The sequence below is a fragment of the Rattus norvegicus genome, chromosome 17 (genome assembly GCF_036323735.1).
Source record: "Rattus norvegicus strain BN/NHsdMcwi chromosome 17, GRCr8, whole genome shotgun sequence".
NCBI lineage: Eukaryota > Metazoa > Chordata > Mammalia > Rodentia > Muridae > Rattus > Rattus norvegicus.
This window is the reverse complement of record NC_086035.1, coordinates 87,122,292-87,148,973: the sequence shown is the minus strand read 5'-3', so window position 1 is coordinate 87,148,973 and position 26,682 is coordinate 87,122,292. Positions and strand designations below refer to the sequence as shown.

Below are 26,682 nucleotides of genomic sequence, written 5' to 3'. Positions count from 1 at the left end.
AGGAGCCTGAAGTGAACGCCACAAGATAAGATTCAAGGGGGAAATGAACTAACCAGGAAGCTAGATACTAAAAACTAAGGGGGTGGGATTAGAAAGGAAACTTATGCTTTAGGGAGTAAGAGGCTAAAATATAGATAGATATGTGACTTTGAGTTCATCAGTGCCGCTGAGATGTCTTACAGAAGAGAAAAACTCAAGTCCATACATGACCACATGAAGTTGCCTACCAGCTTAGACTTTCTATTTTAAAACATCATTACTATTACTAAGTGTGTTTATGTGTCCATAATGAGGGGGGCATGTGGGGAATTGTGTGTGAGAAACTTTCCTAGTGAAACTATAGCCAATCTTTGCTACTTTGTGAGTTCCTTTTTCCCCCCCACTGTTTATCTACCCCCAACCCCTGTTTCACCCCCATCACTAGAGAGGAAGAAAAGAAAGATAGAGGGGGGAGAAAGAGATAAGAGATATTTGAATTTAATTTCTCATAACAAAGAGCAACCTGAATAACCAGCGACCATCAACCTCACCTCTCAGGGTGCTTGACGTGGAAGCTAGAAGGTTCTTTGGAAAGTCAGTTGTGTCGGACATGAAGGAATGTTTCACTGAAGCAGACACAGGTGAAAGGCTAAGGTAGACTCTGAAGGAACATTTTGCTGAACTGTTTCACAGTTCACAGGAGAAAGGATGTTCTGTTAAAGTAAGAGCGTGATGAAGAATTTTTTTTTGTTACCGACACGCATGAATTGGTCTGCCTTACATCGCATAGTTGAGCTCCATTTGTTGGGACTCCGTAGAGAGAAATGGTGGCAAAAAGCTTCTGGTGGTGTGCTGAAGTTTCTTGTATGCTTCTGAGGACTCAGGCGGATTGGCAGAGTGATGGAAGATGGGACAGATGCACATGCTGAGGTAAGACTTGTGCTGAGGCAAGACCAGTGGAGGACATGTGATGTTTGGAGGGCATGAAAAGGACTCCATGGGTGAGTGACTGGAGCTAGCTTGGCTTGCCTTGTAGAACTATCTCTCTGCAACACTTGTTGGTCATGTTCTCCCTGATCTTCACTTTGCTAAGAGAGGCACAGCTGAGGACTTTTCCTGTTGGCCCTGATCCCTCCTGCTGACTTGTGCCAAGGCTGAGAGGCCTGCCTGTCTCTGCTAGGTAGTGCCACAACTGCTGACTGGTGTTTGCTAACCAGATTCTACTGAACTGGACTGCTGGTGTATCTGTGAAGTGTTGGTGAGTGAATGGAGTTGCCTCCATTGGCTTGTGAACTGAACTGCTGATTGCCAAACAACCCAGATGGGAGTTGCTCCAAAGAACCCTTTCTAAACAGGTCCACTTCCCCCGTACCCTTTCTTTCCCACTACCTGAGGTGGGTGGTGGGCTAAAAGGGAGGTTAAAGCATTTAAGAACCATCATTAAAAGTAGCCATTGGAAAAAATTAGTTACAGGTCCTTCCATCTATATACCTTCTGAAAAGTTCCCAGAATTTCAAATGCCACAAACTCATGCCTCTGCTAGAGCATGAGGCAAATCATAGTCAGCTGCTGCTGTAGACAGTTTGAAGCAACCCCATATCCCATACCTGGGATTAAACAAAACCACATTCTTATAATATATTTCTGTGGTTTTTGTTTGTTTTTTTAAGAAACCAAGACTCCAAACTTGTCTCTACAGGAGATACAACATGCATACCCCAAGAAAGGAACCGATGGTGTGCCAAAGTAACAATCGCACCAAAGTCCAATTTGATGATCCGATGAGTTTCATGGGGGTTCCTGACAGGAGCCTGTGCTAGGGGACACCCAAGTAGGGATGACTCGAAAGCAGTTGCATCATGGAGAAGCACGCACAGGCAAACATGGTACTGGAGGAGCCACGAGTTCTACCTACATCTTGATCCGAAGACAGCAGGAAAGATCTGCCTCTGGGTGGAGCCTACGCATAGGAATCCTCAGGTCCACCTACATAGTGACACACTTCCTCCAACAAGGCCACACCTCCTCCAATAAGGCCACACCGCCGAATACTGACGCTCCCCATGGGGAAGCATTCAAATATATGAGTCGATGGGGACCAAACCTATGCAAACCACCACAAACAGCAAATGCTGTTACCCCTGAACTGCTTGCTTCGAAGTAAAGAAAAACAATGTATTTGATGTAAGCCACTGTTATTTTTTTCACTGCTAATAGCAGTTAAACCAATGCGCTAATAGATTCATTAACTTCTCAGAGACCATACAGCAGTAGAGGCAGACCTGATGCATCTTCACTTGTTGACATCCACTCTCTCACCTCCTGCCTCACCCTTTGACAGGATGTCCCAGCCAGAAAAGGATGTCCCCCTACTCCCTCCTTCAGTGCACTGATGTATTCAAGGGTTCAGTAAACATCTGAAAATATTCATCACTGACAATTGTGTGTCTTGATTTATCAAAATCAAAACAAAGGCCCTTCAAATGCTGAGCTCATCTGAGTTCATTATGATAAACGATGAGATCTTTAGAAGTCAGGTCTGTTTTCATTCTTTGGGGCTCTGGGTCATTTTCTATGGAGCCCAAGTCTGTTTGGAAGATGTTTCCAAATAAACTCTTCTACAGACGTACTTTCCCTGTAATCTTTGTACCGCCATCTTACCGTCTTTGCATAGCTCTTCTTGCTCCTAAAAACAAGACTGCATAGTTGTACTCATCCAACACCCATGGGTGTAACCACACTAATTCACAATAAAATACTGAACTGCTTCTATATTCTTGGCAACTAGCCAACATCCAGTGGCCTCTAAGACCTTCCCACCGTCCCAGTCTTCGTGAAGCCATGGATTTAGCAGCCGCAGAAAACAAGTGGGAACCCACATCTCCATGACCCAATTGCTTTTGGCTCGACTGGCATTCCTATCAATATGTCTATGGAAAGCCAGGCACAGTGGCACACCCCTTTAACGCCAACACTCAAGAGGCAGAGATAGGTAGATGCCTTTGTGTTTGCAGTCAGCCTGGTCTACAGAGATAGTTTCAGGACAGTTAGGGCTGCACAGAGAAACCCTGTCTCAAAACCCAAACCAAAACAAGTGTCTGGGGTGATAGCCAGTTCTTTTTTTTTTTTTTTAAGATTTTATTTATTATTACGTATAAGTACACTGTCGCTGTCTTCAGACACACCAGAAGAGGGTATCAGATCTCATTACAGGTGGTTGTGAATCACCATGTGGTTGCTGGGATTTGAACTCAGGACCTCTGGAAGAGCGGTCGGTGTTCTTAACCACTGAGCCATCTCTCCAGCCTGATAGCCAGTTCTTGTCTTGCAAAGCAACTCATAAAAATTTCTATATTTAGTCAATTTCCATAGGTAATAATGTCTTCAAGAACAATCTGTCAGTATAAACATGCCAGCATTAGTAGTACTAGTACTAGTAGTAGTAGTAGTAATAGTAATTTTTAAAAATGCTATTCTCTTGATAGTTTTACATTTTCATAAAACTATGTGCACACCCTCTGATTCAAGGCCTGTATTTTTAATAGTGTCCAAGGTCTTCCCTACCAAATTTCCATTGCTATAACACACAAACACAGGTACACACACACACACATACACACACACACACACACACAGTGAGAGAGAGAGAGACATATTCAGACATATACACACACATACACGTATTAAGCTAACAGAAATTATTATTGCTGTATAGAAATGAATTGAATCATATATAACTCAAACCTACCTACTGCAGCCTAACTACTGTTCCTATACAAGCCCCACACTCTTGGAAGGAAAGGCATTCTGTAAACCTACAGAGCCTATAGTGTAAAGATGTAATCTCTGTAGTTGCACTTTGTCTCCACAGGAAGCCCTACTTGTGTTTGTAATTAAAGCAAACCCTCTTCAAGTAACCTGATTTTTTTCTCTTCTGTTTTTGACAAGTCTAATATGATTTATATGCCTTTTAGGGTGAGCTACACTGACATTACTTGAAAAACAGAAGACACATGATGTAAAACACTTGCATTTTCCCAGCATGTAATCAGCAGAATAAATGTCAGCCGCCATTCGTAGAGGTAATATTACTAATAGTATTGTATCTGTAAAGAATAAAGCTTTCTTGTCCTCCTACCTGAGATCCCACAAGGCTCCTGTCTTAGGCTTTCCATTGTTAAGAGGAGGAAAGAGTTTATTTCATTTTACAACTCTCAGGTCATTCTCCATCAATATGGGAAGTCAGGGCAGGAATTCAGGTAGGAACTTTGATTCAGAAAGTGGAGCTGAGGAGAGAGGAATCTTCTGACTGGCTTGCTTGTTATGACTTCCTCAGTCAGCTTTCTTATGTAATTTAGGATCACCTGCCCAGGTGTAGTATCCTCCACAGTGGGCTGGGTCCTTCCACATCAGTCATTAATCAAGAAAATGTGATAGACATATAGTTGATCATCCAGAGAGGTCAAGACAGGAACTTAAGGCAGGAACTCAGAGGCAGGAGCTGATGCAGAGGCCATGTAAGAGTGCTGCTTACTTGCTTGCTGCTCATAGACTGCTCAGTCTGTTTTCTTATAGCACCAAGGACCACCTGCCTGGGGGTGGCAACAGGGATGGGTCTTCCCATATCAATCATTAATCAAGATAATCATTAATCAATATCCTATAGGCTTGTCTATAGGCAAATCATTAATCAAGACAACACCCCATAGGCTTGCCTACAGACCAATCATTAATCAAGACAACACCCCATAGGCTTGCCTACAGGCCAATAGGCTTGCCTACAGGCCAATCATTAATCAAGGCAACACCCCATAGACTTGCCTACAGGCCAATCTTGCAGAGACATTTTCTCAGTTGTGATTCTCTCTCTTTGGATCACTCTAGCTTGAGTCAAGCTGATTCAGAACTAGCCAGTACAGCTCATATTGCTTTCATTTATTTTATGTATTTATTTACTTACTTATTTTCTTTCTTAGTGCCAAGGGTTGAACCTAGGACCTTGAACAGGATAGGCAAGTGCTGTACCACTAAGCTACATTCTCAGCCCTAACCAAACTGTAATGGTTTATATTGATTATGAACTTGGCAGGGTCTGGAATCAGGCTTGATTAGATTAACAGGTGGGAAGACCCATTCTAAAACTGAGTGGTGCTACCTTATCGGGTTGGGGACTCGACAACAGGGAAGAAGAACAAAGCTGAACAGAGGTCTTCAGGTTTCTCTACTTCCTGATTGTGCCTGCAATGCCAGGAGCTCCTCCAAGCTCCTGTGATTGCCCTCCCTTGATGGACTGTACCTCTGGGTGAGAGCAGAGATAACCCCTGCCTTCTTCCTTCCTTCAGTTATTGGTCTTTTTTTTTTTTTTTACAGCTACAGGAAAGGAGCTAAGACACAAAGTTTTTCCTTTGAGGTTGGGATCCAGCTTATCTCCAGCCATCTCCCCACAAGGCACTTCTTCCATTCACGTCTGGGTTAGCTGTCTCTTATGCAAAGCAACTTGGGCTTGACCACACAGTTGTAACCCAAGTCTCTCCCACCCCCACATTTTCTAGACAATAGCTGTGTACAGGTAGGCATTGTGGTTTGTATTGGGAATATTCTCTGACAATGCCCATCCTGTATCCCTATTTGAAAGCTGTAGAGCTTCTAGGTGGTTAAGGTTAAGCCTTTGAAAGTCATAGCTGCTTCACTATGTGGTCACTGGTTTACTCCTGGGGTCCTTCAGTCCTAGTTGACACCATTGTACAGATCTTGGTCACACATTCCCATAGAGGCTCTCTGTTGTCCACATCTTCTTCCTCTGCTGTAATGGACTGAACTCACTCTGAACCAAAGTAAACATTTTCTCCCTGAGTTGTTTCTGCCTGACATTTGGTCAGAATAGCTCAAAAAGAATTAGCACAAAAGGAGAGTGATCGAAATCTTTCCCTCATGACTGTCTTCTTAGGTTTTCTGTCAGTACTATGTGTGTCAAGTCAGTACGTGAAGAGGAACTTGTACTCTCTCTTGAAGTCAATCAGTGCTTTCATTTTGAAGCAATCCATGTTGTATGTGATAAGACTGAAACCAAAACAGAAACATGAACATGTACCTAGCCACCCTGTGTTAATAATTGAATGCCCCCTTTTTCTTAAGTTAACATGTGTGTTTTTATTCCGTGACATCCAAAATGGGGAAAAGAAGGTATATTCAAGGAAACGATTATAAATGTCATGTTATTATCATTCATTCTTTTGTTGTTGTTGTTGTTGTTGTTGTTTTGAGATAGGATCTCTTATGTATCTATGACTGTCCTAGAACTCGCTAGACACAGTCTGGCATTGAACTCACAGAGATCCACCTGCCTCTGCCTCTGCCTCTGCCTCTGCCTCTGCCTCTGCCTCTGCCTCTGCCTCTGCCTCTGCCTCTGCCTCTGCCTCTGCCTCTGCCTCTGCCTCTGCCTCTGCCTCTGCCTCTGCCTCTGCCTCTTTCTAAACCATAACGGAAGAAAACTATTGACACTTCCTTTTCTAATTTTTAAGGCTTAACTTTTTAAATCACGTGCGTACGTGTGTGGGGCGGGGGCTGGCATGTGCACTCATGAGCACAGCTGTCCATGGAGTTCAGAGCTGGAGTTACAGGCAGTTGAGAGCTAACTCGTGTGGATGCTGGGATTCTCATTCAAGTCCTCTGCAAGAGCAACACACATTCTTCCTCACTGAGACATCCTCCAGCTCTTATCAGTCACCAGGGCATCCCCTGCCCCTATTTGGTAGTTCTTCAAAGGGAGAGATACAGAGTACTCTTGTGACTCAGGAATTCCCCCTTCTAGTTATATATAGAATGAGGTTTCTTGATCAATAAGATATGTTGCAAGAAGTTAGATAATGATGTCATTCTCAGCTGCATGTAGTGGTATATGGGCATGGTTAAACACTTCTGTAAACCACTCTCCCCCACCCCACCCCAGAACTGGAGGCTAAGTAGAAGAATCTTAAGTTCCAGGCGACACATTAAGGTCCTGTTTAAAATGCATAAATCTGAAAGGAAAGAGGGCCTTGTGCCTTAGGAAAATGTTACCAGGGCAACTGTCTGAAGCCTTTGCCTAGGCAGAAATTGGAGTAAATTGTAAATTACCTGCTTTCAGGTTCTGGGCATCTTTGCTACGTATGGGCTCATATTTCCTGAAGGAACCTGGGTTTCATGGCAGGATTTATTTACCAGCATAGTTTATCCCAAGGGGAAAGGGGAATGAACATGGACTGAGGCTGTCTGCGGCTAAAAGAAAATGAAAAGAAGGATCTCCAGGCTTTGATTGAGTTTGAGGAGAGAAATGGAAGTCTCTAGACACAGCCTGGCATTGAACTCACAGAGATCCATCTGTTTCTGCTTCTGCTTCTGCTTCTGCTTCTGCTTCTGCTTCTGCTACTGCTTCTGCCTCTGCCTCTGCCTCTGCCTCTGCCTCTGCCTCTGCCTCTGCCTCTGCCTCTGCCTCTGCCTCTGCCTCTGCCTCTGCCTCTGCCTCTGCCTCTGCGAATGTGATCACAAGTTTGAATGAAGGGCTGCTCTGCCAGATATAAAGAGTGATCGAAAGAGTAAACTGACCAAGTGGGGAGAAAGCACAGAGTGGGAGACAACTCTGTCCATCTGAGCAAGTAATTGCTAAGGAACTTGTCCTGAAAGGTCTGAAGAACCCTCACAGCTCACCAAGAAGACAACCCCAGCTTGGAAATGGCTAGAGAACTTTGATACGCTTTTGTAGAAGGGAAACGTGACCTTGGGGAGTGAGCAGGAAGAGTCTTCACTATTCTTCAGGAAAACACAATCAGAACCACAGTGACGTCCAGCATTTAGCCACTGATCATCTGTCACCAAACCAGACCAAACCGAAAATGAAACAAAAACAGAAAGATAGAGGCAAAAGGTAGGTTAGCTGCCATCTGCTGCTGGGGGAGGGAGAAGCTGGGGGCTAGCAGAGGGACAGCTAAGGAGTACAGGTTTCTTCTGTGATTATAAAGATCTGTGAACATTGTGGTGACAGCTTTGAGTATGCCGACGAGCACTGTGGGAATAGGTACACTTCCGTGTATTGTGTTTATATATTGTTTCAGTAAAATTAAAAGGACAGTAACAATTGCTGATTAGTGTGTAAAGAACTCAAGAACTGTACTGTTACAGTAATGCAGCTCCTGTGGAAGAGAATTGGGCAGCTGTTTAAAGTGATAAATATGGAGTCATATGACCCAGAGAGTCTGCTAGGTGCAAACACAGAAGATATGAGAGCATGTGTGCACACAAAAACTCAGACACCAGTGTATATACAGGCTACTCAAAATCCAGCAACCATGGAACAGATAAGTAGAATGTGAGCCTCACAATAGAACATAAGTCAATGTCTTACATAGATGAATCTCAGGAAAACTGCTAACATTTGCAAGATCCTACTTATCCTATACTCAGAACGGGCAAATAGAGACAAAAGTAAATTTAGTGATTGCCTAAGTCTGGAGGGAGAACGCAGAAACAGGGAGAGATTACTAATGGATATAAGGCTTCTCAACAGTAGTCATGATCCAAACTTAGATTGTGGTGGTAGTTCTGTGACTCTGTAAATATATTAGAAAATGTTGAATGTGCCAGTTGACCTGGGGAACTTGGTAATATGGGAGCTACACCTCCAAAAGGCTGTTTAATAGAGTCTGTAGTATAGGATCAGCCTATAATTTTAGTGACTGACAACCGTCACTGTCCCCAAGCCTTGTCCACCCTTTCATGATTCCTTTCTCCTCCTGGTGTGTCTGTCTTCTCTACCAGCTTCTGTTTTCATGACTCATGTTCCTCTCCCTCTTCTGCAAATGTCTTTTATTCTTGCCTTCTTCCTCAAAGTGTGTCCCATTCCTTTAACTGGTTAAAGTTCTTAAATGAAATTAGCATACATTGCATATAGTGAATAAAGGTGAACCTTTCTTATTTTCTCATTAAAAAAAAACAAATAATTTGCATTTTGCATCTGGGTAATGGTGGTTCATGCCTTTAATCCCAGGATTTGGGAGGCAGAGGCAGGAAGACCTCCTTATACGAGGCCAGCCTGCTCTACAGATCAAGTTGAAGGACAGCCAAGGATACACAGAGAAACCCTATCTCAAAAAACAAACAAAAAAATTTTTTTTTGTTTTTGCCTGTTGCTTCTCTGGGTCTTAGGGTTTATGACTCCCAGCATTAGAATCCAACAGAGGCAGCTTTCAGCATAATTGGGATCTGGGTTACTCCTCTTGGTATAGTCAAGTTTTTTTTTTTATATTAGCATTTCCTAAGGTGCCCTAGAATACACTGTGGTGACATCACTTGTACTGTAAAGTCTCTGCTTCCTACAGTGAGGATTTGTCACCCATTAAAATCCATTCCAGGAAAAAAAAATCCTCTCTCTAATTCTCTCTCTCTCCCTCTCCCTCCCTCCTTCTCTTCTCCCTCCCTCTCCTCCTCTCTCTCTCTTCATCGGAATGCTACCTCTCCCCCCATTTTAAACCTCTCACTCCTCCAGAGCTAGACTTAGAAAACAAAAGAGCAGACAGATGGGGAAATGAGTGGTCTCCAAGCATTGTGTGGAAGCAGCCACTTCTCTTTTTCTGTACAGCTCAGGCTTTGACTGCTTTCCTTCTCCTACTTCTCCATTTGCAGAGAAAGAGAGATCGCTCTGTATCTCGTGCTGTTGGAGTGAGATCAGAGACTCTAAAATACCACATGTGTCACTGACAACTGGGACTTTTTCTCAGAAGGGCATTTCCTTTGGGAAGACTTTGGGCCATCACTGCTGACTCAATGTAAACGATGAGCCAAGTCTTGTTGCTAAAACTGTGGTCCATTCATTCCAACCTTTGGGACATTGGATTCTCTCAGCTTGGCAACTGCAAGCACGTATTGATTATTTTAATAGATTCTTGTGACCATGAGAATAAAGACAAAAGCAGACGGTCTTCCTATGTCAATATAGTCTATCCAACATTATCTAGTACCTGGGGAAAAATGAACTCAGGAAATAAGATTTTGTTTTTCCACACTAAAACCATTTCTGACAAATCCTCTAAGGAAAAAGTCACTCTCAGTTGGCTTTCTTTTTATTCAATAATAAACCAAGATCAATTGGCCTTTATTGAACAAACATGTATGCTTTTTAAGCATGGAGAAAAAGCCCATCTTTTCTCAAGCTACCACTTGGCAAGCTGGCTGGCTGCTATTACCTCATAACAAATATTGTTTTAATAGAAAACAATATATGGGTAAGGAATATTTATTGAGTCTTTTGTTGTGGGAACTGTATTAGAAACTCCCCATCCTTTCCCTCGATTCAACCCTACCTCCATTTCCTAGGAAGGTAGTAATATCACCAGCCAGCTCCGTGGGAGGAAACTGAGTCACAGACTAAGCCATAAGCGGCAGGACAAGGTTTGAAGGCTGTCCTACCCAAAGACGTTCTCTTTCTTGCTGTACTTGCTGTCTTTTCTATGTACAAAGTACTTCCTGGGAAGAATTTAATGGATTGTTGTGATAAAGACAAGCAAAATTAGTATTGGCTCGGATGATCTTTTGGTGTGCCCTGTATGAGTGAAATTCTGAGGAGTCATCTGGAACCCTTGGCTCCTGAGGGAACCGTGCGTTCCTGTATAAACGTTTTATTTATCCAGTTGAGACAGACACTTAAGGGACTAAAGCCATGGGTTTGTAAGGGATAGGACGTGGAATCTGAACACAGAAAGCTCTTCCAGTGTGGGTTTTAAGAAAGCTCCAAGCTGGGTCTAGTGGCAGCTGCTTTTAATCCCAACACTCTGGAGGCAGAGACAGGAGGACCTCAGTGAGTTCAAGGCCAGGCCAGCCTGGGCGAGAGAGAGAGAGAGAGAGAGAGAGAGAGAGAGAGAGAGAGAGAGAGAGAGAGAGAGACTCTGTCTGAAAAGACAGAAGTTTCCATGTTAAGTGGTTACAGTACAGACCGTTGGCAGAGAAACCACAAGGCATTTGGCAGCTAGGATTTCACTTGGGGTTGTTCTGCTCCAGGTTGTGAAGCAATACCATTTGATCCGCAATGTGTCATGGCTTTAAAATGGCTTTAAAATGTTTCTTCTTATAGAACCGGTAAGCTAAGAGTGAGATACATTAAAGATTTAGAGAACTCTAGCTAATCCATGACAAACTGGTTCTGATTTACGAAGCTACTGACATCACACTAGGAAGTGTCGAGATTGTGACATAAATGTGGCTACTGTTGGGAGTCTAAGATAGAATTTAGGGTTCTCTTAACATTTATATTGTTGTGTGTGCGTGACAGGGCACACATATGGAGGTCACATGATACCTTCGTGGATCTGGTTCTCTTCTTCCAGTTTTACGTGAGTTCCCAGAACTGAACTTAGGTCATCAGGCCTGTGCAATAAGCACCTTCACCTGCTGAGTCATCTCACCTTCACCTGCTGAGTCATCTCACCAGCACCTGCCCTCATTGTGTTTTTAAAGATAAGTAAATTCATAGTTAAGTAAGCTTATTCCAGCCAGCTATATATCCATGTCTAGGTTTTTGTTAGCCTATGTCCTAACTGTGTGCTTCATCGCACTGATTGGTATCCTGCTAGGAGCTCTCTTATAAAGCTTCTGTCTCATCCATCTTTCCTAGGACTGTATACATGACATGCACAACACGTGGCAGGAGGCAAACAGTTATTCAATGGAGTCACTGTCACCAAAGCCTCTACCTGGCTGCCAATGAGATCACTGAGATTTCTGGAATTTGTTAGATGGAGTAGACAGTCACCAGAGTGTTCTGATATTCTACAGCATTAACAACCCGAACTCTATGCCACACAACAGCATATCTATGTAGAGAGTGACCTAGATCTTAGTGACTAGTAATAGCCATGGACAGTGCTAGCGTCTCTGAAGACCACTTGCATTCTTTACCTCCTACGTTATTTATTTTTGTGTATATTAGTGCTGCAGGCATTTATGTCTGTGTGCTATGTACATGCGGTGCCCTTGGAGAACAGAAGAGGATGTCGGAAACCATGGGACTGGAGTTACAGATGGTTGTCAGTCTCCAGCTCCATGCTGGGCCTAGAACCTGGATCCTCTGGGAGAGCAACCAGTGCTCTTAATTGCTAAGCTGTTCTCCAGCGCCCAATTTGCATCTTATTTGTTGGTTTCTACTAGCATTTTTGTTTATTAACCCAAGAGCCATAAGACTAGCCTGGGCTTCACAAGAGGCTGAGCAAAAGGATTGCTACAAATTTGAAGCCAGGCTAAGGAACATAGTGAGTTCTAGTCTGGGTTAAGCTACAGAGTGAGCTTCCCTCTAAAAACAACAATAACAAAAGTCTACAACGCTGATACATTCAATTTTTATATTTCTAAATGTTCAGGATTTGGTAATTCTTTTTGCATGATAAATATGGCTTTCTTTTTTTTTTTTTTTTTTTTTTGGTTCTTTTTTTCGGAGCTGGGGATCGAACCCAGGGCCTTGCACTTCCTAGGCAAGCGCTCTACCACTGAGCTAAATCCCAAACCCCTAAATATGGCTTTCTTTTAGTCATTTGTTCATGTGTGTTCATGCATTTGGGTGCATGTGGAGGCCATAGAACAGCCTTGTGTGTTGATATTTAGGAACCATCTACCAGTACTTGTGACACATGGCCTCTTATTGGCCTGGAGCTCACTGGGTAGGTTGGGATGACCAACCACTGACTGCCCAGATTCTCCTGGCTCTACCTCTCCAGTGCCAGGATTATAAACATGCACCACTCTGTCTAAATTCTTTTATTTAAATCTAGGCTTCAGGGTCAAATTTAGATCCTTGTGCTCGTAGGAACAGCCCTTTGCTGACCAAGCTATTTTTCTAGACCATGATCAATTTTTTCAAGAGATTTAAAAATGAAGGAGAAGAAGAGGAAGAGGGGAAGAAGAAGAAGAAGAAGAAGGAGGAGGAGGAGGAGGAGGAGGAGGAGGAGGACAAGGAGGAGGAGAAGGAGGAGAAGAAGAAGAAAAAGAAGAGGAGGGGGAGGAGGAGGAGGAGGAGGACAAGGAGGAGGAGAAGGAGGAGAAGAAGAAGAAAAAGAAGAGGAGGGGGAGGATGAGGAGGAAGAGGAGAAGGAGGAGGAGGACAAGGAGGAGGAGAAGGAGGAGAAGAAGAAGAAAAGGAAGAGGAGGGGAGGAGGAGGAGGAGGAGGAGGAGGAGGAGGAAGAAGAAGTAGAAGAAGAAGAAGAAGAAGAAGAAGAAGAAGAAGAAGAAGAAGAAGAAGAAGAAGAAGAAGAAGAAGAAGAGGAGGAGGAGGAGGAGGAGGAGGAGGAGGAGGAGGAGGAGGAAGAAGAAGAAGAAGAAGAAGAAGAAGAAGAAGAAGAAGAAGAAGAAGAAGAAGAAGAAGAAGAAGAAGAAGAAGAAGAAGAAACAATAATAGTAGTTTATAATTGAAACAAACATGCTGTAGAGATATCTAGACATCCTCCCTCCCTTACTAGGACAGTGGAGTAATAAAGCACATGGTGTCATGGTTGTGGTGTTGTGCTAGGCTGCAAGATAAGTTTATGATCCTATTTAATACCTGTCACTGTGCCCCATAGTATGGAGCCCAGGATGGACTAGATTATATAACATGAATTATATACAGCTTCTAGAGAATGTGTAAGAGGCGGAGACCTCATTTTGTCCTCTGGGTATGAGGAGGAGGGCTCCCTCTCCCTACAAGGTCCCATCATGCTGCCTGTGGTGTAATGCATTGAGCTCGTTCAATCCTCTCCCCTTCAGGGCTCTATCAACTATGGTCCTGTGTAGTCACAAGGCTTTCTCTCCTAACATGTCTATTCTTAAGACTGCTAGATCTTGCTGACTATTTTTTAACTGGTGTTGTGTAAAATTTTCCTGGAACGATAGGAACAAATGTCTATTCACTTCAGACAGGCACCAATGGTGATTCCACCAAAGGACGATTCCACAGGCATGAACCTGTGAGCATAGTGGGCTTAACTTACAGCCCATGGTGTGATCTTGCTTACAGGAGCATGAGTGACCCCAAACGGCCAGAGAGTCCCAGCCCATCATGGTTGATAGCCACATGGAAACTGCATCACAGTGTCTCCTTTTCAGTTAACCTTGTACCGGTTTTCCATTCTGGCATCTCCCAAGATCATTTGTAGCCTGGTGGAGGAGGGGCAGATGGGCATGCTTTCTGGAATTCTAATGAGAGTCCTGCGACTCTTCTTCACCTTTTTCTGCTAAGGAGAATTTACTGTTTACCATCTACCTAGCTGTTAGCCTGCTCAACTAGTTGCCATGGCTACCTGGTTACAGCAACCTATACTCCACAATGGAGACAGGATGATCATGCTAAGCACAAGAGACAGACGCTATATTATAGACAGCTGGACTGCTCTCTAGTCCAGGAGACATTAAGGGAATGTCTGCAAAGTGTGGGAAATGAGACTCGGGTGATAAGAAAGGTGATAAAAAATCTTGAGTTAGAAGAAAAAAATATACACTATCTAAACACATATTATATAACATGGCTTGCCTTCACTCAACCCTCCTTGAGGAATTAACCGTAAGCCTGGATCCTGCTTTACACAGGTTACCCACTCAGGCACATTCTTAAAGTAAATTGGGGTTTCAGAGTCAGGAAAGGGTAACAGGCTAGTTGGCAAGGCAAGGCCTAGACCACATGCCTTCAAAACTCCTTTCTTAGCCATATAATAATATGTTTTTGTGTTTTCTTTTGGGTCTCTGAAATATTGAATCCTAACACTCATACCAGATAGCTACATAATGTTAATTTTCAAGGGAATGAATTAGCTTTATGTCTAAGTTTTAGGCTTATTTCTTTTCATATTTGCTTATACTGGCATGATTTCCACATGGCAGTCATGTATACATGCACTCTAGGAATTAGAGATCAAGACAAGAAGATTTATTTTAAAAAACAATAGAATATAGAACAGGGAATTATGCAAACACATTTATAGTAGTTACTAGGAAATTCAAGATTTTTGGGCCCAACATTGTTAGTTGAAAAAAAAAACTACTCAGAAAAAAATGCTAAAACAAAATTAGAGTTCAAAAGGTACTTTTACATGCATGTTTCAGTGTGCATTAGCAATTTCAAAAGGCATGAAGTTAAATTATAACCTAAATGTTGGCTTTCTAGATGTGCAAGAGGGAGGTAAGAACAGCAGGGTATATATGAATTTCATCAGGTGTCCATTCTTTTATTTAGCAAGTATTAGACAGCCACCATACTTAGTAAAGAATAAGTAGAGACTGTCACACAGAACAGGATACATGTGGTCTCCGCCCTCCAGAAACTTGCCTTCTTGGAGAAAATAAAAGAAGAAAAGTAAACACTGAATCATGAACACATTTAACACAAGTGATGAAGACAATGTGCTGGTTCATTTTTTTATTTTGTTGTTGTTAACTTGACACAAAGTAGAGCCATTTTGAAAGCAGGAACCTCACTTGAGAAAAGGCTTCCCAGTAAACAGCATCCCCCCACCTCTGCTTCCGGTCCTTCTCTGACTTCCCTTCAGGGTGGACTGTAAGCTGTACACTCAAACACACCCTTTCCTCCCAAGTTGGTTTGGGTCCTAGTTTTTAGTCACAGCAATGGGAAGCAGCTTAGGACAGGAGCCAATTCCCTCCATCCACAGCCTTCCAGTTTTCCTGTAGTTGAACAAGTTGATTTTGGCCATTGCATTCAAGATAAAGCACACAATGCCCTGTGGTGTCCTGTGGTGTGTCGGAAAGAGAGGATGGGAAAACGCTAGTAGGTGAGTGTTAAAAATTAATCCAAGTTTTTCCTCCCAGCCCCTGCTTAAATGCCCAGGTCACAAGCTTTGGCTCACTCCCTGACTAGATCATAACTTATTTAACCCATTCAAACAATTTTATATCTTCCACATGGTCAACTTCATGCATCCAAGTCCAGGGCAAATCTCCTCTTCATTCTAACCTGAGTTCCTCTACAAGGCTGGTTATCTCGGCTTAGCTCCCATGCTTCTGACCTCCTCCTTCCCTGGAGAATCTCCAAGGCCCTGATTACTTCCCAGAATCCTCTCTCTCTCTGCCAGATGCCCCACCCCCTATTTCCTGCCCCAACTCATTGGTCATAGGCTGTTTTTAATTAATAGGTGCTCATAACAAATTCTCTCTACAAGAAGGTTGGAGAGTAGACTCAGTTATAAACAATGCTAAACACGGAGGCACTTTCGCCAGTGTTAAAGAAGCACCAGCCACACAGTTAAGTATAGGGGTGAAATTTTGAGTGGGTCATACATTGGCCTTCTTGTCTAGCCTTACATTTACGAAATAGGTGTGGTTTTAATGGTTTTGTCATGGTCTTTGGGGAACCTCGTCCAAGTTTGACATCCAGTAACATTATTTACATCCAGCAACTGTAAATTCCAGGGCAGGTTCTGCATGTCAGTGTCTCCTTTTGCTTATGTTGACTCCCAGAGGAAACAGGTGAGGTACCATGATGGCTAATGGTAGGAGAGAGAGAAACCAATGTTCTTCAGGGGTAATTAGATGGTGTTCTTATCTCTCCTAGGATGTTATCCTTGGAATCTTAGAAAAGACACTAATAGACACATAGAGATACAACTGGGTTGTATCTTGCTATTCCATGCAGAAAAGGGGTGTGTGTGTGTGTGTGTGTGTGTGTGTGTGTGTGTGTGTGTGTGCGCGCGCGGTTGTCGTTGTTACTGAAGAACAAGGTCTGGGTGATTTAGTTTCTCTTTGTTCAGCCTTTCTCTGGTCCTGACAAGACAGCAAATACATGCTCAGTGACAGAGTGAGCATCAGCCCCATGAAAATCACTGCAAAGTAGTTCTAATCATTATCTATTAATAGCTTTCATCGACACAGGCCTCAAATAAACAGGCAAATGTCAATGGTGTGAATACTGAGGATGACTGCTACCGCACTGGCGAGAATTACACAGTGTTTTTGAAGAGTCATAAACCTAATGAAATGTCTTTATTTTTCAAGCACCACCCCCCCACCAGCCTAAATTCACTGATCTTTCAGCTTTCTATTTTTACCAGGAAAAAAAAAACTATATTAGGAAGGTGTTTGCATGCTGTAGATGCTGTCTTGGATGTCATGGAAACCGCTTGCTTTTCATCAAGCAGTTTGTGTCAAGATTATACATTCAGCAACTTATTGCAGGATGCTTAAACCAATGGGTGTATTTCAGCCGTCACTTCATGGGCATCTTCTCCAGAGACTCGTAAATTCAAACTTACGTGAGAGAAAGATAGGATACAGAGATAACAAAGATAGGATACGGAGATAACACCTATGCTTCTGAAGAAAGCTTCCTTTCTTTCACCAACAGTGTCTGACTTACAGTCTGTTGTTCGCTGGCACAGCGCACAATGCCACCATACAAGGACAGAGACCCATGAGGCAAACAACAGACTAGGAAAGGCAATTCAACTCTGGTATAGGACTCAATTTCTCTGTCTGGATACTAATGAATTGTATTTAGAGAAGACCTTGAAGCTTTCTGTTTCTGTGGTTGAGGTTTTTCCTTCATAAGCCTCTGTTCAAGAGGCCCCTCCAACACTTCCTCCTAGACAGAGCAGTGTGGCTAAGAGTTCATGCTTGGAATGAAAACAAACCTAGGCTTAAATAAACCCTGGCTCTGCCCACATACTTGCTATGTGTCCTTGGAAGGGTTCCTCATTTGAGAAATGAACCTTATAATAGTAACCAGCTCACAGGGTGGTGTTGGGACGATTGGCATGAACTTAACTTAGTACCTACCTCATATGCTATATTAGCTATGTGAGTGCAGTGGTTTGAATGAAAAGGCTCCATGGGCCCATATAGTTTAATATTTGGTTCTCAGTTTGTAGAACTATCTGGGGAGAATTATGCATGGACTTGTTGGAGAGGGTGCATCACTAGGGAAGGTTTTGAGATTTCAAAAGCTCATTCTATTCCCAGTTTGCTGTGTTTAGTTGGATCTCAAGATGTAAGCAGTCAGCTAGTGCTCTAGCACCTTGCCTGCCTGCCTGTTACTCCCCTCCCATACCATGATCGTCATAGACTCAAAACGTCTGAAACTATAGGCTCCAAACAAATCATTTCTTCTACAAGTCGCCTTGGTCATAGTGTCTTATCACAGCAATTGAAAAGTAGCTACAACGTATGAGATGATAAGACTTACTCAGTGTGGTGCTTGGCCCATTGAAAGTAATCAATAAATATGAACAGATATCAATTCCAGTCTTAACAAATATTCCCCTTAGGGGAACTATTTCATGCTACACATAACTAGCCAGCCATATTAGAGTTAAAAATCGGGGTGGGGATTTAGCTCAGTGGTAGAGCGCTTGCCTAGGAAGCGCAAGGCCCTGGGTTCGGTCCCCAGCTCCGGGAAAAAAAAAAAAAGTAATCAGACCTATAAAACCGCTTCATAATAAAGTAAGAGAATCTGACAAATACAGAGGCAATTTAGAATTTAGTTTCTTTGAAAAACACGGAAGTGTTGTGGGAATGTCTTTTTGTTTTGCTCCTAGGTGTGGGGATATGAGGTTGCTTCAAACTGACTGCAACTGCCTGGTGCTCTAGCAGGAGTGTGATTTTGTCAGCTACAGATAGTCTCTGCAATTGTGTGACATTTGAAATTTCCAGAGTTACCTTTTAGCTGTAAGGTACTGAAATTGTTAAAGAAATACGTATTTCCCTCAATGTACAAACATTAACACACTCTGTAGCTGCCTGTTGCTACTCAGTGGCTTCTTCTTTCTCTGCGGTTGTTTGAATCAGATGCCCTACGTACATCGCTTGAGCATGTGATAGTCTCCAGTTTCTGGTAGGTTGGCCTCATGGAAAAGGTGTACAACTAGGGTAGGTTTAAGTCATGAAAGGAAATCCCAGGGAGCTCCAACTGGCCTCTCAGCTGCTGCTCCAACACCATACCTTCTGCCTGTTGCCATGCTCCATGACGTAATGATGGACTCCTTTCCCACTGGAACCTTAAACTCCCAGTAAACCCTCCCTTCTACACGTTACCCTGGATAAGGTGTTTTATCACAGCAATAGAAGACTAAAAATAAATAAATAAAATCTAAAGTGGGAAAATTTAGACCCTGTACTAATCAGATTCTCGGGCATGCTGCAAAAGGAGAAAGTCTAGTGAGAGTAGAAGAGGACTGAGTCTGGCAGGGGTGCAGGGGAGGAAGAGTGGTGGGTAAGTGGGGCACCCATGAGAAACAACCATGTGACAATGGTAGGATTGTGCTCTGACCTTGTGATAATGACTGCACATCATCATTCATTCTCAAGACCCACAGAGTTAGTGGAGGTTAGCAGTGGTGGCATCACCAATTGACAGGCACTGTGTGCCTAAAACTAACTAAAAACTAAACACATATCTACTTATGTAACTTAGAACGGTGTAAGACTAGACTTTAACAATAACATTTTGTACCAATAATGGTTCATAATCATAGCAAATGCACCGCATAATTTCAAGATATAGTGAGAGAGGAAACAAGAAGGGGCCTGGGCATTCACAAGAGCTCTGAAATTTTTTCTCTAAAACTAAAACTGCTCAAGAAAATGGTCTCTGTTTTTAAAGTCAACACCACTGGAAGACTTGTACTTCTTATGGTTATTTAAGGATCCAGGTTCCTTCTATGTCACCAGTCTGACCCCCAACATGCCCAAGGAATTGTCATTGTCTGCATGGATAGGGGTTGGTCACCATCAAGTCTTGGGGGGGGGCACTGGAAACAAAGGGGAAGATAGGGAAGGAAGCATACCTACCATGAGTCTAGACCTGCCCACTTTCCAAGTGTCATTCTATTTTGAGGACTTAGTCACTTGTCACAGCTGACAGGAATGCTGGAAAAGGTCTATACAGATGCCCAAGAAGAAGCCAGGAACCAGTCAGAATTAGATGGTGGTGAATGGCCACATGTATATGCACCCAAATTATTCCATATTATGAATTCTATGTATGTTTAAGTATATAATGTAATTATTTTCATTTAAAAAGTGGGGCAGTAGGGGCTGGGGATTTAGCTCAGTGGTAGAGCGCTTACCTAGGAAGCGCAAGGCCCTGGGTTCGATCCCCAGCTCCGAAAAAAAGAACCAAAAAAAAAAAAAAGTGGGGCAGTGGTCGTGCACACCTTTAATCTCTCAGGAGCACTTGGGAGGCAGAGGGGGCAGAGTTTGAGGCCAGCTTGGTCTACAGAGTGAGTTCCAGGACAACCTACACAGAAACCCTGCCTTGAAACACACCCTCCCCAAAAGGGGGCATCTAAAACCCTGAGACATCAATCTGAGACATAGCTGTGTGCTACTCTGCCCTCAAATTGTTGGTTACAACCTTAAATGGTTCTGTTTGAGATTTGCTGTTCAAACTTATCCCCGATCGTGAACATTCATGCTGTTTTATGTATCATTGGCTTCATTTGTCTTTTGTGTTTTGTTTTGAGACAGGATCCCTTCATGTAGCCCTGTTTGTCATGTTACTCACTATGAAGACCAGGCTATCCTTGAACTCACAGAGATCCACCTGCCTCTGCCTTCTGAGTGCTGGGATTAAAGGCATGCACCACAGAGCCCAGCTCCCTTATTCATCATCTCATAGTTCACGGGCAAACTAAGCCCTGAGTTGGATGGTTTGTCATTTGATGATGAACTCTACTGTGAGCCATGACTGGACTTGTCTTGTTCCCTGCTCCACCCTGGTCCAGGTGCTGAGCCTACTGCACTCAGCAAATTAGTTACATGAATGTGTTGGTTACGTCATTGTCACCATGGTAAAAATATACCCAGGGTAACTTAAGAAGAAAGATTGTGCTCATTTTCAGAGGTCTAACTCATGGTTAGCTCACATGCTTGGGCAGAAGTGTGTTGCTAGAGAGGCTTAACCTGGTAGGGACCGTGAAGAGGAGCGAGAAATCTTGCTTGTGCTCTCTGACTTCCTTTGTGCTTTATTCCACTCAGGTCCCAGACTGTGGATGGCCCCACACTTAAGTACATTTAGGAAAGATTTACCCCTTAGTTAATCCTCTGAAATATTCTCCCAGACACACCAGGTGTGCTTCACTAAAGAACAAGCACTGCTTCATCCAGGGAAGCTGGCGATCAAGATTAACCAGATGACTGAAGAAGAAAAGTACCTTGGTGTTCTCAGGGCATTTCTGGCATGATTCTTAAGGCACAGTTGCATCAACAAATTCATATGAGCGTTACATGTTCTTAGAGCTGCTCCCAGGCTGACCTGCAAAGCGTTTGTCCTGAGCTTCACTCCCGTTTGTGGTGAATAAGGAGGCTCCATTTTCCCCACACTTCCCCCCAAGAAAGGGAGGAGCTACAGATTTATCTTTCAACAAAAATAAGATCAAAGAGAGCAGTTATTTTAAAGCCCAATATAACGCATCTCTATAATTATATGGCGAGAAAAAGTTGTTTTGTTGTGGAAGAAAGTTGAAAGTCATAAAATAGGGGCTCATTAAATAATCTTGTCTGTTTCTTTTCTTTGTAAAACTTTTGAACACTACTTTATGTTCAATGCAGCTTAAATATACCTTTATATGTATAGATGGCACATTATCATACCTTTCTTCTTAAAACCAACATCATTACTGTTATTATAATTAATTAAGATCTACCTCAGAGGTGCAGTAAATACCTAGCATGTGGCTCTTCATCTCCAGCATCATGAAGAAACAAAACAAAACCGAGGTCCAAATAATAAATATTTGAATGCTCAATATACAGAGAAGGAAACATGTTGTAAAGTTTTGGTTCAAAGAACTTTAACAGACTCAATATGCTTATGTAACTAGCCTCAAACCAAGAAACTGAAAACTGTCTCTACCTCCCAGAAATCCACTAAGAATATTGTTATTTATACATATATTCACATCAATAACTGTTGGGCCCTGCTTGTTAAGGTGGAAGCCTACTCTTGTCTTCTAAGCTCATCACAAAATGGGGCACTTCCCTTACCAGTAGGGCTTCCTTCTCTGACCTTGTCTGGAGAGCACAAAACCCCTACTGATCATTGACATCAGTATTGATACACAATGCTGTTATTCTTACCATTCATAATAATTGAAACAATGTCCTACATAATTTGTTATACAGAGACTCTATCTCTGTGCTACACTCTTAGACAGAATGTATATCTTATAGGTGATCATTTAAACCCCGTTTATATATAGTGACATTTCCTTCGTCATCATCATACCGCATATTTTAAAGGCAGATCAATTCAGACAAATAGAAGGTTGCTCACGTCACGGATAGCTAAAATTAACATCCCTCGTCACTCTGCACATTCTCTGAGGTTTCCAGATAGCACCAAGAGCTGGGCACACAAGTCGTGGAAGCAGCTGAGGACTCCGTGTAATAGCAAGTGAGGAAGATGATTCAGGTCCAGGGTTATTATTAGAGTCAAGTATGTGCTAAATGTGCAAATAGATTATTAAATAATCCCTTGGATGAGGAAGGAGAAAAGGAAGAGTAAACGTCGCAGGCATTTTATCTATCCCAACTGTACCAATCCGAGTCCAAATGTAACGTCAGTGTGTGCTCTCATTGCTTGGACTTCGTGTGTCTGCCAGCTGCCTGGGAAGAGGCAAGCAGCAGGTGTCTGTGTGTCTGACTGACTCAACTTAGTGCCCTTCAAAAAGTGCTCCTGAGAAAGAAATGAACAGCTGCAAGCAAATTCCAGAAACTTCAGTGAGTGTATAGTTTTTATATCTGTTCTTTTATCCCATTTTTCTTTTACCTCAGATGTGACTGCTTGTACCATTAGACTTCTCCATGCCACCGTGTGTGGTGTGGTGGTTTGGATTAGTGTAATTGTTGGCGTCTTACATACGAAGACTCAAGTCTGAAAGATAAAATCTGCCCACAATGTAAATGAAATCAAAGCAGCCTCCCAAAACACTGGCCCAACCAATGAAAACAAAATCAACCACGTACACAAACCAGCTGCAGTTTGAAACAGGCTCAGTCTTTGCCTCAGTTCCCAACACAGAACTCTGAACTCTTTTGTAACTCCCCAAGTGACAAACGTGATGAAAAGCATCTATTTCTGTAGTGGCTGGTTCTTGAGACAATTTGCTAAAACAAATTAGAATGCCCTGCCTAGGCAGCATGCACCAGATGATATAAGGTCCCTGCTACGGCAGAGGACTGTCTGGTCTGGCCTTAGTGAGAGAAGTTGCACCTAACCCTTGAGAGACTTGAGCCCCAGGGAGTAGGAAGACATGGGTGTCCTCTGGAGGCTCTACCAGCATCTGACAGAGACAGATGCAGACACTCAGAGCCAAGCACTGGACAGAGGTCGGTGACCCCCATGGAAGAGTCAGGGGGAAAGACTGTAGGAGCTGAAGGGGATGCCAACCCCATAGGAAAAACAACAGTGTCATCTATCCTGGACCACTGAGAGCTCCCAGGACTAAACCACCAACCAAAGAGAATACATGGGCTGGTCATAGGCCCAGGCCCATGTATAGCAGAGTACTGCCTTGTCTTGCCTCAGTGTGAGGGGGATGCACCTAATCCTGTAGAAACTTGATACCCCAGGGTCAAAGGATGGGGTGACCTTCTCAGAAGTGAAGGGAAGGGGGGACTGAGAGGGAGGACAACATTTGGGTTGTAAATAAATAAAACAATTAATAAAAAATAGAATCCCCTGAGCAGGAACATCACCCAGAAAATTGTCCTGATTGCTTTCATCAATATGGTTAAGACCTTCAAGTGGGAACCCAAATATCTCTTCTGGTAGCAGCCCAGATATAACAGGGAGTGGCAGAAGGAAGACCATTGCCCTTTGCCTCATTGGCTTTCTCTCTTGTCTACTTAGCCTTTCTCTTCTCTGTCATGTTTGTTAGCCCTGGCATTACTGCGGCTGCTGCCGATTCCTTTGCTGATACTAGAAGCAGAATTTCCAGGCTTCCATCGCCAGGAATCTTCCAGGTCTTAGTCTATGTCAGCTTGGAACTACTGAGGCACCCAGCCTCAGAGCCTGAACAATTACTGGGTTCTCAGCCTCTTGGTGTGAGACAATCGTTGTTACTATTTTAATGTAAGTTGACTTAACAAATGTGTGTGTGTGTGTGTGTGTGTGTGTGTGTGTGTGTGTGTGTGTATTCATCCTATTGGCTCTGTTTCTCTAGAGAATGCTGACTAATCCAAATTCCTTTGGATCACATTGGAATTGGTGCCAATGGAGTGAACTTGCGTAGGTGGGGCCTATAGACAGCATTAGATTGAGGTCAAGTCTCCAGAAAGACCAAGCAGCCATGATATTAGAGAGTCATTTCAGCGCCAGACAGCAGTCTTGAAGAAAGAAAGCTGAAGCACTGAGAACTGACCTCCCTAAAAGTCTTGGACAGCAAGACTTAAGGAGCCTCCACTTGAACATATGAAAAGCAAGCAGGGTGGTGGGTCCAGAGAAGATCATGGAGTTGACAGCCCATAGACAAGTTCTACCTATCTCTGGCTGTGGGTACTTATCTGTATCTTTTGCAATATGTTTTACAGTAAATGTCTTAATATTTGAATATGAGATTTAACTGACAGCTCACGTGTTAAGTGCTTGGCCTTCAGCTGGTTTTAGAGAGGTGGTGAAAACCATAGGAGGTAGGGCCTACTTAGATGAGAGAGGTAACTGCTGCCACATTTTTGAAATTGTACCTGGTCCATATTCCCTTGTTCTCTCTGCTTTCTCCCCAGCATGAGGCAATTAGCAGCAGCCTCTGCAAGCTGCACGACTATGGCGTTCTGCTTGAGCACATAAGGCCAAGTGGTCGTGAACTGAAATCACGTCCTCTGAAATCACGGGCAAGATAAAGCTTCCTTCTCTGAAGCTGTTCCTGCACTTTTGTTCAGGTATTTTGGTTCCAGCTACAGAAAAGTAAGTAGTTCAAAACCAGTAAATGTGTTTCTTTGAGCTCCAAGAGCCATTCCAGCAAATTAGTCAAACCTGAGAGACTCATGGATTACAGTCGGTTCGTCAGGGGCCTGGGTGACTCAGTTGACAATTGGCATCTGAAGAGGACAGAGCATTGTGGGAGTGAGCCTTCAACCTGAGGGGTTCTGTTTCTGGGGAGATAATGTCAGAATTGAATTATAGAACACTCAGTTGGTGACTCCTAGAGAATTGCTTGGGGTGTGGAAACTCCCACACACCAGATCACAAAAGCTTTCTGTGTTGCTCTGAGTGTATGAGTAGAAAAGGAAAAAAAAAACAACTTGTTTTTCTCTTAACACACACACTCGCATTTTAAAGAAGTAATAGTCTTAAATGTACCAAATAATTACAAATTTAACTTTCAATCTTGGCAGACTCCATCAACATTCAAAATCCTGGTGAATAAGAGAAATTGTCTAAGAGCAAATAAAATTCAATGCAAGCCTGCAGCAAAAAAGCTTAAGATTATCAACTGTCTGTATGACAAACACCTTTGCGCTCTTTTCTTGTTTTGTTATTCTGAGAACATAATGACAATTGTGGTTTAGTAACTAAGGGCACCGAGTGATGGGGCTCAGGTATGTGTCTGGTAGGAGATAAAGGAAAACCCAGATTGGTTGGACTCTTACACAGCAGGTTCTGCAAATGACTGCATGCTCTGTTCAGTTACCCTGCAACACTTCGTTTGCAGGGTGAGTGGCGACTCGAACACAAGTCAAAGCCACTTGTAGGGTTTCCAGACTACCTGCAGGCTTGTGCACAGCAACAAACATACTACATGGCTGTCTCCATGAACCCTGCAGCAACTGGAATCCCAAGGAAGCCTGGCGAGGTTTGGAAGATGTGGTGGTTAGAATACGCGTGGCCCAGAGAGTAAGCAGCACTATTAGGAGGTATGGCCTTATCGGAGTAGGTTTGACCTTGTCAGAGGACATGTGTCACTATGGAAGAGTGTTTTGAAACCCTTCTCCTAACCACATGGGAGCCGTCTTCACCTGTTCACCTTTGGAATAAGATGCAGAACTGCCAGCTCCTCCTGAGCCACGCCTGCTTAGAAGCTGCCATGCTCCTTCCTTGATGATAATAGACTGAACATCCAATCATGTAAGCCAGTCAATTAAACGCTGTCCTTTCTAAGGGTTGCCTTGGTCACGGTATCTCTTCACAGCAATGCAAACCCTAACTAAGGCAGAAGGGTTCAAGCAGATAAATGGAGGTGGGGCTTGAACCTTGTCTTGTTCTTTTTATGCCAGATTGTGGCATCCCCAAACGGATTCCTATGCAAGTGGAGCATATCTGAAAGACTTGTATTATATTGAGTCTATTCTGTCTCTTAGATTGAGTTCCAAACACTGGATAATTGATACATATAAAGGCTTTAAAAAAAAAAGTCTTAGAGGCTGGGAAGTGTAAAGTTAAAGGGGTGCATTGGGTAAGATCTTTCCTGCTGAGGGGTGTTCTGCATGTGGTCCTTACAGATGGGAACTTTGCAGAGCCTGAGGCAACACAGGGGATCATATGAGACACAACGCAAGCCTCTTCCTCAACTCTTTCTTTCTCTTCTTTACTCTTTGTTTCTTCCTTTCTTTTGCTGTCTTTTTTTTTTATTTTATTTACTTTTTATTTCTAGGTGAGACTTTTCTTTAAAGGCCAGGCTGTCCTTGAATTCATGATTTTCCTGCTTTAGCCCCCTGAGTGCTAAGAGTAAAGGTGTGTTGTTCTTCCTTCTTTTCCTCCTCTCTCT

The 26,682-nt window shown here is 43.0% G+C and overlaps 1 long non-coding RNA gene across 1 annotated transcript; it reads left to right on the top strand.

Moving 5' to 3' along the window:
* Positions 1-25,395, top strand: LOC134482618 (uncharacterized). Its single transcript, XR_010059004.1, has 2 exons — positions 1-7,882; positions 24,701-25,395. It is a non-coding gene; the product is annotated as an uncharacterized LOC134482618 (long non-coding RNA).
* The last annotated feature ends 1,287 nt before the right edge of the window (positions 25,396-26,682 follow it).